The sequence below is a fragment of the Canis aureus genome, chromosome 8, assembly GCF_053574225.1.
Source record: "Canis aureus isolate CA01 chromosome 8, VMU_Caureus_v.1.0, whole genome shotgun sequence".
In the NCBI taxonomy this organism is placed as follows: Eukaryota; Metazoa; Chordata; class Mammalia; order Carnivora; family Canidae; genus Canis; species Canis aureus.
This window is the reverse complement of record NC_135618.1, coordinates 53559330-53576694: the sequence shown is the minus strand read 5'-3', so window position 1 is coordinate 53576694 and position 17365 is coordinate 53559330. Positions and strand designations below refer to the sequence as shown.

Genomic DNA, 17365 nt, shown 5'->3' with positions numbered 1-17365 from the left:
ACAGAAAATAACTTGCTTGTATCCTTCAAATAGAAAACGGCTGGCTCTAAACCAGAAACTTTCCTAGGAAAAGTCTTAAAGCTTTCAAATACCTATACATGGCTGGGAGGTTAAAACAGTCTTCAGTGTTCTTCAGTCTTCAACCCTCAACTGTTCGTAGTCTATATTCTGGCTTTTTAAAAACCTTCTTGAGGAAAGAATATTATATATGAATAGTGGATTCTTTTTCTTCCAATATACCTTTTTCATTCTACATCCTTTCATTAGATTTATGTGGTAGAACTTAGCGGCAATGAGGGGAAGGAAACCACTCACATTGTGTGAAAGATCTGGTCTTTCTACAACGATAAAAGTCAAAGCTTCTAGACTGTAATAGTAGTCAAAAGTTCAAGTTATCTCATCAAAGCCATTATTTGGCTATTGCTTTACAAGGGAATATCATTTGCTAATGATAAAAAGTCTTGGAGTCAAGCTCTTCTGTGGTGGTCAAGTTAGTGTTACACATTACAACTAGAAACCTGGTAGTGGACTTGTTAAACCTTGTTTAACCTTGTTAAACCTGTGCTGGACTTGTTAAAATGGCATTTAAAAGTTAGCCATTTGGGATGCCTGGATGGCTCAGCGGTTTAGCATCTGCCTTCGGCTCAGGGCATGATCCTGGGGTCCTCTCTCTCTCCCTTTATGTGCCTCTCATGAATAAATAAAATATTTAAGAAGTTGGCCACTTAAGCTTCCTGATCCACTGTGGTAGGCCGAATAATGGCAACCCCAACAGATCCATATCCTATCCCCAAGAATCTGAATATTATCTCTACATAGTCCCAAATGGACTTTGCAGATGCGGCTAAGGACCTTGACAAGGGGAATATTATCCACTAAGGCCCGATCACATGGGTCCTTATAAAAAGGACAGAAGGATCAGAGTCAGAAGTCCCAATGGAAGCAGAAATCAGAGTGCGGGGGGGGGGGAGGGGCAAGATGGCGGAGGAGTAGGGTCTCCAAATCACCTGTCTCCACCAAACTACCTAGAAAACCTTCAAATTATCCTGAAAATCTATGAATTCGGCCTGAGATTTAAAGAGAGAACAGCTGGAACGCTACAGTGAGAAGAATTCGCGCTTCTATCAAGGTAGGAAGACGGGGAAAAAGAAGTAAAGGAACAAAGGCCTCCAAGGGGGAGGGGCCCCGCGAGGAGCCGGGCTGAGACCGGGGCGAGTGTCCCCAGGACAGGAGAGCCCCGTCCCGGAGGAGCAGGAGCTGCACGACCTTCCCGGGCGGAAAGGGGCTCGTGGGGAGTTGGAGCAGGACCAGGAGGGCGGGGATGCCCTCGGGCTCCCGGGGACAGTAACAGAGCAACTGCGCCCCAGGAGAGTGCGCCGAGCTCCCTAAGGGCTGCAGCGCGCACGGCGGGACCCGGAGCAGCTCGGGGGGCTCGGGCGGCGGCTCCGCGGAGGGGGCTGCGGGGCGGGAGCAGCTCGGAGGGGCTCGGGCAGAGGAAGAGGCTCCGTGCGGAGGGGGCTGCGCGGTTCCAGGAGCAGCTCGGAGGGGCTCGGGCGGCGGCTCCGCGGAGGGGGTTGCGCGGCCCGGGAGCGCGAATCCACCAGCGCAGGCTCCGGAGCACAGGGCGCCGGGACACAGCCCAGGATCCCGCCTCCCCCGGGACAGGCAGAGGCCAGGAGGGCCCAGGACAGCGAGGACGCTCCTGCCCCAGCTGAGCACATCAGCGGCCCCGCCCCGGAGCCTCCAAGCCCTGCAGACGGAGTTCCTGCCGGAGCTGACTCCAGGTTTCCAGAGCTGCCCCGCCACTGGGGCTGTTCCTCCTGCGGCCTCACGGGGTAAACAACCCCCACCGAGCCCTGCACCAGGCAGGGGCACAGCAGCTCCCCCAAGTGCTAACACCTGAAAATCAGCACAACAGGCCCCTCCCCCAGAACACCAGCTAGACTGACAACTTCCAGGAGAAGCCAAGGGACTTAAAGAACACAGAATCAGAAGATACTCCCCCGTGGTTCTTTTTTTGTTTGTTTGTTTTTGTTTTTGTTTTTGTTTTGTTTTGCTTTTTGATTTGTTTCCTTCCCCCACCCCCTTTTTTTCTCCTTTCTTTTTCTTTCTCTTTTTCTTCTTTTTTTTTTTTTTTCGTTTTTTTTCTTTTTCTTCCCTTTTTTTTTCTCTTTCTCTTTTCTTTCCTTCTTTCTCTCCTCTCTTTTTCTCTTTTTCCCAATACAACTTGCTTTTGGCCACTCTGCACTGAGCAAAATGACTAGAAGGAAAACCTCACCTCAAAAGAAAGAATCAGAAACAGTCCTCTCTCCCACAGAGTTACAAAATCTGGATTACAATTCAATGTCAGAAAGCCAATTCAGAAGCACTATTATACAGCTACTGGTGGCTCTAGAAAAAAGTATAAAGGACTCAAGAGACTTCATGACTGCAGAATTTAGAGCTAATCAGGCAGAAATTAAAAACCAATTGAATGAGATGCAATCCAAACTAGAAGTCCTAACGACGAGGGTTAACGAGGTGGAAGAACGAGTGAGTGACCTAGAAGACAAGTTGACAGCAAAGAGGGAAACTGAGGAAAAAAGAGACAAACAATTAAAAGACCATGAAGATAGATTAAGGGAAATAAACGACAGCCTGAGGAAGAAAAACCTACGTTTAATTGGGGTTCCCGAGGGCGCCGAAAGGGACAGAGGGCCAGAATATGTATTTGAACAAATTCTAGCTGAAAACTTTCCTAATCTGGGAAGGGAAACAGGCATTCAGATCCAGGAAATAGAGAGATCCCCCCCTAAAATCAATAAAAACCGTTCAACACCTCGACATTTAATTGTGAAGCTTGCAAATTCCAAAGATAAGGAGAAGATCCTTAAAGCAGCAAGAGACAAGAAATCCCTGACTTTTATGGGGAGGAGTATTAGGGTAACAGCAGACCTCTCCACAGAGACCTGGCAGGCCAGAAAGGGCTGGCAGGATATATTCAGGGTCCTAAATGAAAAGAACATGCAACCAAGAATACTTTATCCAGCAAGGCTCTCATTCAAAATGGAAGGAGAGATAAAGAGCTTCCAAGACAGGCAGCAACTAAAAGAATATGTGACCTCCAAACCAGCTCTGCAAGAAATTTTAAGGGGGCCTCTTAAAATTCCCCTTTAAGAAGAAGTTCAGTGGAACAGTCCACAAAAACAAAGACTGAATAGATATCATGATGACACTAAACTCATATCTCTCAATAGTAACTCTGAATGTGAACGGGCTTAATGACCCCATCAAAAGGCGCAGGGTTTCAGACTGGATAAAAAAGCAGGACCCATCTATTTGCTGTCTACAAGAGACTCATTTTAGACAGAAGGACACCTACAGCCTGAAAATAAAAGGTTGGAGAACCATTTACCATTCGAATGGTCCTCAAAAGAAAGCAGGGGTAGCCATCCTTATATCAGATAAACTAAAATTTACCCCAAAGACTGTAGTGAGAGATGAAGAGGGACACTATATCATACTTAAAGGATCTATTCAACAAGAGGACTTAACAATCCTCAATATATATGCTCCGAATGTGGGAGCTGCCAAATATATAAATCAATTATTAACCAAAGTGAAGAAATACTTAGATAATAATACACTTATACTTGGTGACTTCAATCTAGCTCTTTCTATACTCGATAGGTCTTCTAAGCAAAACATCTCCAAAGAAACGAGAGCTTTAAATGATACACTGGACCAGATGGATTTCACAGATATCTACAGAACTTTACATCCAAACTCAACTGAATACACATTCTTCTCAAGCGCACATGGAACTTTCTCCAGAATAGACCACATATTGGGTCACAAATCGGGTCTGAACCGATACCAAAAGATTGGGATTGTCCCCTGCATATTCTCGGACCATAATGCCTTGAAATTAGAACTAAATCACAACAAGAAGTTTGGAAGGACCTCAAACACATGGAGGTTAAGGACCATCCTGCTAAAAGATAAAAGGGTCAACCAGGAAATTAAGGAAGAATTAAAAAGATTCATGGAAACTAATGAGAATGAAGATACAACCGTTCAAAATCTTTGGGATGCAGCAAAAGCAGTCCTAAGGGGGAAATACATCGCAATACAAGCATCCATTCAAAAACTGGAAAGAACTCAAATACAAAAGCTAACCTTACACATAAAGGAGCTAGAGAAAAAACAGCAAATAGATCCTACACCCAAGAGAAGAAGGGAGCTAATAAAGATTCGAGCAGAACTCAACGAAATCGAGACCAGAAAAACTGTGGAACAGATCAACAGAACCAGGAGTTGGTTCTTTGAAAGAATTAATAAGATAGATAAACCATTAGCCAGCCTTATTAAAAAGAAGAGAGAGAAGACTCAAATTAATAAAATCATGAATGAGAAAGGAGAGATCACTACCAACACCAAGGAAATACAAACGATTTTAAAAACCTATTATGAACAGCTATACGCCAATAAATTAGGCAATCTAGAAGAAATGGACGCATTCCTGGAAAGCCACAAACTACCAAAACTGGAACAGGAAGAAATAGAAAACCTGAACAGGCCAATAACCAGGGAGGAAATTGAAGCAGTCATCAAAAACCTCCCAAGACACAAGAGTCCAGGGCCAGATGGCTTCCCAGGAGAATTTTATCAAACGTTTAAAGAAGAAATCATACCTATTCTCCTAAAGCTGTTTGGAAAGATAGAAAGAGATGGAGTACTTCCAAATTCGTTCTATGAAGCCAGCATCACCTTAATTCCAAAGCCAGACAAAGACCCCGCCAAAAAGGAGAATTACAGACCAATATCCCTGATGAACATGGATGCAAAAATTCTCAACAAGATACTGGCCAATAGGATCCAACAATACATTAAGAAAATTATTCACCATGACCAAGTAGGATTTATCCCTGGGACACAAGGCTGGTTCAACACCCGTAAAACAATCAATGTGATTCATCATATCAGCAAGAGAAAAACCAAGAACCATATGATCCTCTCATTGGATGCAGAGATAGCATTTGACAAAATACAGCATCCATTCCTGATCAAAACTCTTCAGAGTGTAGGGATAGAGGGAACATTCCTCGACATCTTAAAAGCCATCTATGAAAAGCCCACAGCAAATATCATTCTCAATGGGGAAGCACTGGGAGCCTTTCCCCTAAGATCAGGAACAAGACAGGGATGTCCACTCTCACCACTGCTATTCAACATAGTACTGGAAGTCCTAGCCTCAGCAATCAGACAACAAAAAGACATTAAAGGCATTCAAATTGGCAAAGAAGAAGTCAAACTCTCCCTCTTCGCCGATGACATGATACTCTACATAGAAAACCCAAAAGTCTCCACCCCAAGATTGCTAGAACTCATACAGCAATTCGGTAGCGTGGCAGGATACAAAATCAATGCCCAGAAGTCAGTGGCATTTCTATACACTAACAATGAGACTGAAGAAAGAGAAATTAAGGAGTCAATCCCATTTACAATTGCACCCAAAAGCATAAGATACCTAGGAATAAACCTCACCAAATATGTAAAGGATCTATACCCTCAAAACTATAGAACACTTCTGAAAGAAATTGAGGAAGACACAAAGAGATGGAAAAATATTCCATGCTCATGGATTGGCAGAATTAATATTGTGAAAATGTCAATGTTACCCAGGGCAATATACACGTTTAATGCAATCCCTATCAAAATACCATGGACTTTCTTCAGAGAGTTAGAACAAATTATTTTAAGATTTGTGTGGAATCAGAAAAGACCCCGAATAGCCAGGGGAATTTTAAAAAAGAAAACCATATCTGGGGGCATCACAATGCCAGATTTCAGGTTGTACTACAAAGCTGTGGTCATCAAGACAGTGTGGTACTGGCACAAAAACAGACACATAGATCAGTGGAACAGAATAGAGAATCCAGAAGTGGACCCTGAACTTTATGGGCAACTAATATTCGATAAAGGAGGAAAGACTATCCATTGGAAGAAAGACAGTCTCTTCAATAAATGGTGCTGGGAAAATTGGACATCCACATGCAGAAGAATGAAACTAGACCACTCTCTTTCACCATACACAAAGATAAACTCAAAATGGATGAAAGATCTAAATGTGAGACAAGATTCCATCAAAATCCTAGAGAAGAACACAGGCAACACCCTTTTTGAACTCGGCCATAGTAACTTCTTGCAAGATACATCCACGAAGGCAAAAGAAACAAAAGCAAAAATGAACTATTGGGACTTCATCAAGATAAGAAGCTTTTGCACAGCAAAGGATACAGTCAACAAAACTCAAAGACAACCTACAGAATGGGAGAAGATATTTGCAAATGACATATCAGATAAAGGGCTAGTTTCCAAGATCTATAAAGAACTTATTAAACTCAACACCAAAGAAACAAACAATCCAATCATGAAATGGGCAAAAGACATGAACAGAAATCTCACAGAAGAAGACATAGACATGGCCAACATGCACATGAGAAAATGCTCTGCATCACTTGCCATCAGGGAAATACAAATCAAAACCACAATGAGATACCACCTCACACCAGTGAGAATGGGAAAAATTAACAAGGCAGGAAACAACAAATGTTGGAGAGGATGTGGAGAAAAGGGAACCCTCTTACACTGTTGGTGGGAATGTGAACTGGTGCAGCCACTGTGGAAAACTGTGTGGAGGTTCCTCAAACAGTTAAAAATATACCTGCCCTACGACCCAGCAATTGCACTGTTGGGGATTTACCCCAAAGATACAAATGCAATGAAACGCTGGGACACCTGCACCCCGATGTTTCTAGCAGCAATGGCCACGATAGCCAAACTGTGGAAGGAGCCTCGGTGTCCAACGAAAGATGAATGGATTAAGAAGATGTGGTTTATGTATACAATGGAATATTACTCAGCTATTAGAAATGACAAATACCCACCATTTGCTTCAACGTGGATGGAACTGGAGGGTATTATGCTGAGTGAAGTAAGTCAGTCGGAGAAGGACAAACATATGTTCTCATTCATTTGGGGAATATAAATAATAGTGAAAGGGAAAATAAGGGAAGGGAGAAGAAATGTGTGGGAAATATCAGAAAGGGAGACAGAACATAAAGACTGCTAACTCTGGGAAACGAACTAGGGGTGGTAGAAGGGGAGGAGGGCGGGGGGTGGGAGTGAATGGGTGACGGGCACTGGGTGTTATTCTGTATGTTAGTAAATTGAACACCAATAAAAAAATAAAATAAAAAAAAAAAAAAAAAAAAAAAAAAAAGAAATCAGAGTGCTATGGGCCACAAGCCACAGAATATGGTCAGCCTCTATTAGCTGGGGATGGCAAGGAAATGGATCTCCCCTAAAGCCCCAAGGAACATAGCCCTGCTGCCCCATTTGGGACTTCTGAATTCCAGAGTTATAAAATAACCTGTATTTTAAGCCACTAAGTTTGTATTAATTTGTTCCAACAACAATAGGAAATAATCTCTAATCAGTCCCTACTGACAACACTTTGATAGAGATGCACACATTTTACACAGAAGAGCAACTTAAGCCCTAGGGTAGCTTGTCCAAGATCTATCTTGAGGATGGAGCTGGAGCTTCTCATCTCTAAGTTGTTCTGTTTGTGTAGTGTCATAGGTCAGGATCAAAGTGACCTGGCCTCCAGGCTGCCCCCACAGCAGGCATGGTTCTGATGTTTGCCACAAATGCTACGGCAGAACTGAGAGAAAAGCTAAGCTAGCTGTGGAGCAGCTGCTGGGTTGAACACTTGTTGCCATGGTAGCCTGGCACAGGTACAAGGAGTGATTGACTAAAGTCATGTTCTTAACTGCTGAAGGTACACATCCTACTGTACATGGGGGAGGCAGCCTCACTGTGTGGAAAGAGTGAGTGTTGGATAAAGCTATGTGCTAGAAGAGATATTCTTAATCAGGCATACATATTTTGAAAAATATGTCATGTCCTGACCCCACCTACTAAACTAGAATCTTTGGAGGGGGATTTAACATGTTTAGGCTCTGTGGGAGGCCAAAGAATGGCCCCAAAATATCTATGTCCTAATCTCAAAAACCTGTGAAGATTACCTTCCATGGGAAGAGGGACTTTGCATACATGATTAATTTAAAAGTCCTGAATGGGGAGATTATCTGGATTATACAGGTAGGCCCTAACTGCAATCACAGGGATCCCTATAAGAGAAAGGGTGAGATCTGACCACAGAAACAATAAGGCAATGTGACAATGGCAGCAGGAACTGGAGTGATGCAGTGTGAGGCCAAAGGAGGGGCTACCAGCTAAGGAAAACATAGACACCAGAACCTAAAGGAGTCCAGAAAAAGGACTCTCCCCTTGAGCCTCCAGAAGGAACCAGCCTCACTGGCACCTTGACTTTAGCCCAGTGAAACTGATTGCAAACTTTTGACCCCCAGAATAAATCAGTCATTTTTAAGCCACTGAGCTTGTGGTAGTTTGTTATAGCAGCAAGAGGAAACTGATACAAGCTCCTCCAGTGATTCAGACATACACCCCTGGGTAAGAATCACTGTATTAGACAAAGGCAGAGGCCCGCAAACTTAGTCACAGACAATGTGTTACAAACAGACATTGTTGCTTATACACAGGAACTAAGAACAAGGGAGCAGTTTATTGTTTCAAGGACTTGGCGGATTCAAGTTGCAACCAGCTTCATTTCTAACCCATAGAATATTCTGGTGGAATTGAGGAATTACTGAGAACACAAGTCCATCCTGAGATGAGAATTGAAGTTGGAAGCCACTGAAGTACCAGAATGTGGATTACCTTTGATGGCGGTCACTACTATGCCTATAAGCAGAGAATCCATGGAGTTAGCATTGCTTCTCGCTTGAAGGAGGTGGTGCATGAAGTGGGAAGCTACCTCACTGTGGACAGGACAGGGGGGCAGCAGAAGGTAGAACATGCAGTGCCTGGCATATCCACACTCTTGATCAGAGCAGCTTCCACCTGCTGAGTCAATGGACTCCAGTGGACTCCAGTGTGTGGGTTGGATTATTTAGGTAGTTTAAGTACTGCTTCTTCTCTTGAGAGTAGATGTCCTGCCAGAGATTAGAGTTCCAGCTAACTTCTCCATGGCCCTGACCTTGGATCATACAACATTCAACGAACCTTGCTTTGTGAGTAAACACAACTAAAACACTCAGTGCACCAGGACTGATGGTGTAGAGTAGGCTGCTGAATCAAAAAGACTTTTCTTCCCCCTTTCTTCTCCTGTGATATTGTGATTTACAGTAAAAAATAGATATTTGGTCTTTGAGCCATCTAGCACACAGCTCCTAAAACCCTGGGAATTTCTGAAGTGTTGGAGCAATTAAGGAGCCTTTTGTTACATTATTAAAGAACTTTGGGAAACCACCAGATAACCTAGGGGAGGGGGCTGGTTGCCAGGGAAACCAATCTTGAATAGAGGGTAGGAACTTTCAGTCTCACTCCCTTGACTTCTAGGACTTGGCCAGTGACTTAACCAATCACTCCTACATAATGAAGCTTCCATTAAAACCCAAAAGCAGAGGGTTCAGAGAGCTTCCAGTTTGGAAAACACAGGGAGATTTGGGGAGAGTGGTGCTTTCAGAAAGGATGTGGAAGTTCCTTGTCCTTTCACCATCCCTATCCATTTCTTCCATCGGGCAGTTCCCGAGTTACATCCTTTAATAATAAACCAGTGATCTAGTAAGCACACTATTTCTCTGAGTTCTGTGAGACACTCTAGTAACTCTAGCAAATCAAACCCAAGGAGGGTTTGTAGCCAGACCGTCAGAAGCACAGGTAACCACCTGGACTTGTGACTGGCAACCGAAGCTGGGTGGGTTGGGTGAGGACAGTCTTATAGGACTGAAATCTTAACCTGTGGGATGTGATGCTATCTCCAGGTAGATAGTGACAGAATTGAGTTGAATTGTTGGACACCGAGATGGTGCCAGAGAATTTCTTGGTGTGGGGAAATCCCCATACACATTGGAATTGGATCCCAAAATCCTCGTTCTCTCCCATCCCCATCTTCCCTAATAAAAGAACTTGGACTCTGTTCTGGAATGGCACAGTATATCCCTAGGGATATACCCTGATTGGGCTAAATAATCCAGATTAAAACTCAATCCCCTTGCAGACCAGCTACCAGCAGGCATATGGTTCTGTTCAATGAAATTGAAAGGGGTATTAGAAAGGGGGTATCTGTCTTTTTCTTGTTTTTTTAAAAAAAGAAAAAAAGCATGTAAGTCTAGCTCCTTTTCTTTCTGCTTGTGGATGTGGTTGTGTGACACTGTGATTCTTTGAGCTGTGGCAGCCATTTTGTGACCATGTGGAAACAAGCCTAATGATGCTATTTGAGAATGATGAGAGTAAAACATGGAAAACCTAGATTCCTAATTACTTTATTGTGCTTCCTGAATCAACCCTGAAATCACTTGCATCTTGCTAAAAAGAAAACCACAGGCCCCCAAAGGGAGTAACTCATACAAGGCCAATTCATCAAACCAGAGCTTAATACTTAATCTAACTGCAATTAGATTAAGTATTTCCCCCAGAAATGAAGTCTTAACTGATCAGTCAGGACTTTTCTAGTCAGCATCAATGAGGTAATCTGTCACATGGGCCCTCTCCCTTCCCCAAAGAAAGATGAGGTCATCTGTGTAATACTTCCAGCGCTTCCCACTAAGGGAAAGTGACTTTGCCTAAAACAATATTTTCTTTTGCTAATAACTTCTTTGCCCCACCCTCCTTCCTATAAAAACCTTCAATTTTGTACAACTCCTCAGAGCTCCCCTCTACTTGCTAGATGGAATTCATGACTCACTTCATAAAACCAATTAGATCCTCAAGTTTACTCAGTTGTAATTTTGTTCTTTAACAATCCTTCATGTTTAGTGAGATACTAAAGATTCCTATTTTTAAGGGCGGCAGTTTGTTTCTTGTAGGTAAAAACATTCAAAATGATTCAGGATTAAAGAAGCTTTATTTTTTTGGAGAACGATTATGGCTATAATCTGCATCTATAAGAACATACCAAATTATTTGTAAGATTTCTTTTAGATTAATAGCAAAATTTGTATAAACCACAAATAAGATCACCTTCTGTTAACAAATTTATTTTGCTTTGGCTCCCTCAAGGCACAAGAGGGCCAGAATCTTGTGGTGTTCATCTCTGAATTCCCACTGGTCCTGAAGGGAGGGAAGATGATTTGACCAAAAATATAGTACAAAGAAGCTTGATTATGTGAAAATTAGTAATGGGAAACCTGGCTAAAATGGAGTCAGGAGGTTTTGGCAGGGGGAGCATTTGTGCCCTACCACTCCAAATCAACTGCAGACCCAAGAGGAAGAGACTGACTTAACTGTGAACATAGATACCACTCTACTCCTCCAGCCCAAGGAAGAGCTGCTTTCCTCATTCCCCACCCTCCACCCGGCCACAGCTCAGCCAATGAGAAGCTACTAACTACACTTTCAACTCCCACTTTCCTCTAATGGACTTTCAGCTCATAACAGCCTTCTTAACTTACCCTTTCTTTTCTCAAAAAAGCAAGCCTTGGTGTGCCTGGGTGGCAGCAGTCAGTTCAACGAGGGACTCTTGGTTTCAGTTCACGCTATGATCTTAGGGTCCTGAGATGGAGCCTCTTGGGAGGCTCCACTCTCAACACGAAGAGTGCTTGAGACTCCACTCTCAACACGAAGAGTGCTTGAGATTCTCTCTCCCTCTGCCCCTCCTGTGAGTGTGCACTCTCTCTATATATAAAATAAATCTTTAAAAAAATAAGTAAATAGGGGTGCTGGGGTGGCTCAGTCAGTTAAGCATCTGCCTTTGGCTCGGGTCATGATCCTAGGGTCCTGGGATCCAGCCCCACATTAGGGTCCTTGCTCGGGGAGGAGTCTGCTTCTTTTTCTCCCTCTGCCCCATCCCACCTGCTCCTTGCTATCTCTCTAAGATAATTTTTTAAATGAACAAATATAAATAAATAAATAAATAAATAAATAAATAAATAAATAAGCAAGCAAGCAAGCAAGCCTCTCCTTTGTTCCCTGGATTTACCTACACTTCTGCCACAGCTTGGTCATCCCAGATTGCAATTCTCTTTTATTCCCAAACACACACATCTTTTGCTGGTAAGATAACTGGCAGCATCTATTTTTAGCATTTCAGAGCAGACCTATGTAGTTTCTTTCCTTCCATACCTAGGGATGGATGCTCCCCGCCTCCCCTTAGTTCCTTTAGGGTCAGAGGAGCAAGGAAGATGCTGTGAAGCAAGCACTGGCTGCAGGAAACATGGCTTCGAGCCCTGGCACTGTGGGCTTACAGTGTCTGTGGGTAAAGCACTTGCCCCTCTCTGGCCTCAGGTGTGCCATCTTTAGAAGCAGAGGATTGTGTGATCTGTGGAAGGCTTCACCTGGGAGCTTCTAAGCAATGCAGAAGCTTTGGTCCTGCTCCAGATCTAAGGACTCAGAATCTGCCTTTTAGCAGGACCCCTTGTACAGATGCATTTAAGAATCTAAACTTTCAAAAAAAAAATAATAATAATCTAAAGTTTCTTCCGTCCTCAGTGCCAGTCTTTGCTGAGCCTGCTTCAGATTGCTGGACATGAGCTCCCTCTTCTGGCTCAAAAGTTAAACACTTTCTTTAGGAAACATTTCTGTTCCATTTCCACCTGCTGGGTTTTTGTTTTGGTTTTTGCTTTTTGGTTTTGGTTTTGGTTTTGTTGTTTGTTTTTTTAGGATTTCAAATGCAGCTTGAAGCTCCAGCACCTATATAGGGGCATAAGGTCTCCAAGAGCATGTATATGGGGCCTTGAATCTCCTCCCAAGTATTGGAAAATCAAGACACCCACTGCCAGGAGTGAGAGGTGCCCTTTCTAACCTAAATGGCTCTCGATTCCCGACTGCCAAGTGGTCCACCTTCCCCATGTCTCATCCTTGTCACTTCTGCTTTAACAAAAAAGTAGTGAGAGAGGAACAAACAGAGCCCAAGCTGGCAGCCAATGATGGCGTGCCCGCAGCTTAGTCACTAGCCAGTTCTGAGACCTTTGACAAATGATTTACCCATTGACCCAGTTTCCTCCTCTGCTAGTAGAGGAGTCTGGTAGGAAGATGGAACACAGCAAAATTGCTGTGAAAGGTCAAAAATGGTAATGAGAATGAAAGATGTGAAAACCTGACATACTTCACAAATGTGAAGGTTTTTCCCTGATGCCCTTAGTACAACTGGCTGACGTGGCGGATTCCAGCCTCATCCCAGACCAATAGCTCTGCTATTGCTTGGCCTAACACTCTTCATTATCGTTTGTCTACATCAAGATTTCTCAACCTTGGCACTGACATTTGGTCCCAGATGTTTCTTTTTTGTAAGGGGCTGTCATGTGCATTGTAGGATGGTTAGCAGCATCCCTGGCCTCAGCCCACCATATGCCAGCAGCACCCCTTCTCCCAAACACACATACAGTCATGACAATCAAATAATGTCTCTACATGCTGCCAAATGTCCTGAGATACAGGCTCTATATCCAGGACTTCATGTTTTTTCTAGTCAATGGAAAATGTTCAGGGGTTTCTATATATCAGGTTCTAGGCTACCCAAAGTGAATCTGCAGACATTGTTTTCATCCCCAGAGCACTGGTGGAGAAGGGGGCAGGTAGGGAGGGTAGGAGGAAGGATAAGTAAACATAAGAGAACAGCAGCAAAACAAGAGACGATTCAGTTGAGCAAGGGTATAATTGTTCCACTGTGTTGTAGCACTTTTAATCTAGAGATCACTTGCCTCAGTCTCCCAAAGACTCCGAGTGACTGAGGAAGTCAATGCACAGAGAGGTTGTCACTTGCCACCATGACTTTTCCACAAGGGCTGTAAGTATAAAGAGAGTACACATAGCAAGACATGACTTCATAGCTCATATGAACCTTGAGCTGGGTTGTAGAAGGTACAAATGTTTTGAAATGGGAGGTTTGGAAGGGGGATGCTCCAATATCACTGATTTTCAACTTTTCTGCCACACCTGATGGATAACATCCACCATAACAACATACCCAAAAGGCATACCTGGTTTATATGTAATCCTCATACCTTCTCCCCAGGAAGGCAAAAAAATAACTTCAATAGGGGATCCCTGGGTGGCTCAGTGGTTTAGCGCCTGCCTTCGGCCCAGGGCGTGATCCTGGAGACCCGGATCGAGTCCCTCATTGGGCTCCCTGCGTAGAGCCTGCTTCCCCCTCTGCCTGTGTCTCTGCCTCTCTCTCTCTCTCTCTCTCTCTCTCTCTCTGTGTGTCTCTCATGAATAAATTAAAAAATCTTAAAAAAAATAACTTCAATTTATTGTCACAACTCTTACTAATCACTCGGGATGTGTGTGCATGTGTGTGTGTGTGCATGCACGCACATGCATACCTATATAAATCACTCCAACATGTATATTCACACAGGCACATGGTATTTTGGGGGTTGCCATGGCATAGGTAAGAGAATTCTACATCCTCTCTTTACCCCCTCTCTAGCTCCACCTTTTCTCTCCTGCGCAAGGAAACACAGCAAAACCTACGTGAAAGTACTCTAATTTATCCTCAACCCTCTTGTGATAACTCACATGCCTTTGCCAGAATGTTGCAACTTCTGGGCTAAATCTCCTGTTCTTTTGTTTTTTAAAGACTTCATTATTTTTTAAGTAGTCCCTACATCCAATGTGGGACTCAAACTCACAACCCCGAGATCCACAGTGGCATGCTCTCCTGAGTTAGCCAGACACCCCTGAATCTCCTGTTCTATGCAGAGCAGACAACAGAAGCCACACATAGGTAGTAGTTGAAATGGTACTTCTCCTTTAAAGCTATCTATCTATCTATCTATCTATCTATCTATCTATCTATCTATCATCTATCTATCTATCTATCTATCTGACAGAGTACAAGCTGGGGGAGCCCCAGGCAGAGGCAGAGGGAGAAGCAGGCTCCCACCCTGAGCAAGGAGCCCAACGTGGGGCTTAATCCCAGGACCCCGGGATCATGACCTGAGCTGAAGGCAGATGCCCAACTGACTGAGCCACGCAGGAGCTCTGAAATGGTACTTCTGTGGGGACGACTCTTGGGGCAGCCAACCATTCACATTCCATTTCATGAAACTGGCCATCCCTGGAGTTATTTGACACAGCAGCAAAGGTTATGGGTACTGCTACAGACAGTATATACTAGGGCATATATTAGGGCATTATATATTAGGGCCAAATTTCAGAAGGCCTCAAAGGCAGGTGGAGGAGTTGACATTGAACCGCATGCTGGGTACAAGGGTGGATTTGGCAGTCAGGCAAACTAGGCTTGAATCTCCCTTGTTTCTGTGTGCACTTGACAACTTAGCCTCTCAATCTTCCAGCTTCTTCATCTCTAAAATGGGTGGGAGTGAGGACTGGCTAAAAATGTGTATTGGTTTGTAGAGGGTTTAAGATAGTGCCCAACACATGGCAAAAGCAGACACCTAGGCAGATAAATTAACGTTCCAGCTGTGTGAAGTCACAGCTTCCATGCTCCAAGGATAAATTACCTTTCCAAATGAGCCACACATTGAACTATGCCTAAAAGGCAAGCCACCTTTTGAATCATCAGTGAGTCCTAACATTCCACCAGGCGTGGCTAACAAGAGGCCTTTTACTCATTCCATTCCACTGTTTTAAAGGACGGTGTGTGGTGCGTTTTGACAACTATGCTTTATAGGCTTATTCTGCGGCAAGCGCTCTGCTAGGTTCTGTACGTTATTTTACTTTGTTTGATCAGCAAAGGCCTTGGGCTCCAGGCAACGTGATAATTTGAATTGCAAAGCCATGATTTAAGTGCCATGTTTCTTGGCAGAATTCGTGAGTCAGTTCTGCTTCTAAACCTTAGTCTCACTTCTAAAATCCCGAGGCTAATGGATATTAAAAAAATGAGAAGCCAGCAGGGGCAGCTTGTGATGGGTCTTACCCAAGTATAGTGGGAAAGCACCTTGCATGTTGCAGGGTTTGAAGCAAGGATGTTTATAAAATCCAAAATATGTTTTAAAACCATCTCTTGGCTACTTCTAGGAATGCATTCCATAAAATGGCTATGTAAAGCTCTCAGCATGGAAAATACTTCCAAATCTCGTATCCCCAGCCCAGGCTTACACTCTAAGCCAACTGCCTACTTCACACATCCTATTGGTGTTAAAAAGGCATATCTGACTTAACACAGGCAAAGACTTTTGAATATTCATCCATCCCCCATTTCAGAAAATAGTGTATCTACCCATTGGCTCAAGTTAAAAAAATTTAGGTGCCATCCTATGTTACCCTTTCCTTCATCACCCACATGCCATCCATCACCAAATGCTGCTAGCTCTCCAAATGAGGAATATCTCCATCACCCCCATCCCGGTGTGGTGCCACAACCATCCTCTGCAGACCTAACTGGCCTTCATCTCCTGATCCATTGGCCACGGAGTTATCTTTAAAAACCAAGTCTGATTATGTCCCTCTAAAATGCATTGTCTTCCCTTTGCTCTTTGGTGTAAATTTCTTACTCTGTGGGGCCCTGCATGATGGGCTCCCGTCTCTTTTTCATCTACTCATTGCTTACCAGGCCCAGCCACACTGACATCATTTCTTTTCCAATCTTTGGGTCTCTGTGTCCCTGTGCTCCCTGCTTGGAATACCCACCCCCAGCTCTTGGCATGGCAGTAACTTCTCAATCTTTGGTTCAGAGAAGAGATCCTTGTTTGCTGTGACAAAAGTGGCCTCCCCTGGCTATTTATCGCCCTTTTACTTTCTTTGATATGCTTATCACAATCCAATATTTTGTTTACTTGTTGTAGCAGGTAGACCGTGGTAGGGGAAGCCCATGATTCTGACCTCTAGTATACATGCCTTTGTGTGATCCTTCCTCTCAAGAGTGGCTAAGACCTGTGATTGCTTCTAACCCACAGATTATGGTGGAAGTGACAAGATATATGGGATTACATATACATGATTATACTACATAAGAAAGTAATGTCTGCCTTGCTAAGAGAATTTCTCTCTCGGTGGCTTTAAAGATGCAAGCTGCCAAATGTGGGGTGCCACAAAGCCTACAAGGAACTGGATGCTGCCAATGACCATGTGGGCTTGGATGTGGATCCCTCCCCAGTTGAGCCTCAAATGAAAACCCAGCCCCAGCAATACGGCACTTGTAGTCTTGAAAGGACCCAACTAAGCCAGGACTCCTCACACACTGAAAATGTGACATAACATATGTTAAGTCTATAGTTTGTGGTAAACTGTTATACAGCAACAGTTAATAGACTTCTTAAGTGATTCTTGTGTTAGAAAATAAACTTCAGGAGGCCAGGGACCTTTTCATTTTTTCATTACTACCCAGCTG

At 43.6% G+C, this 17365-nt stretch overlaps 1 protein-coding gene across 3 annotated transcripts in view; it reads right to left on the bottom strand.

Moving 5' to 3' along the window:
• Window positions 1–9359, bottom strand: part of ANKS4B (ankyrin repeat and sterile alpha motif domain containing 4B) — a 43539-nt gene extending 34180 nt beyond the window's left edge. For 2 of the 3 annotated variants that reach the window (XM_077906902.1, XM_077906901.1), the window contains exon 1: window positions 8788–9357. The gene's annotated coding sequence lies outside the window, so the exon portion shown is untranslated. Of the gene's footprint in view, window positions 1–8787 lie in introns of all 3 variants that reach the window. The other variant, XM_077906903.1, reaches the window with a different exon arrangement.
• Between the last annotated feature and the right edge of the window lie 8006 nt (window positions 9360–17365).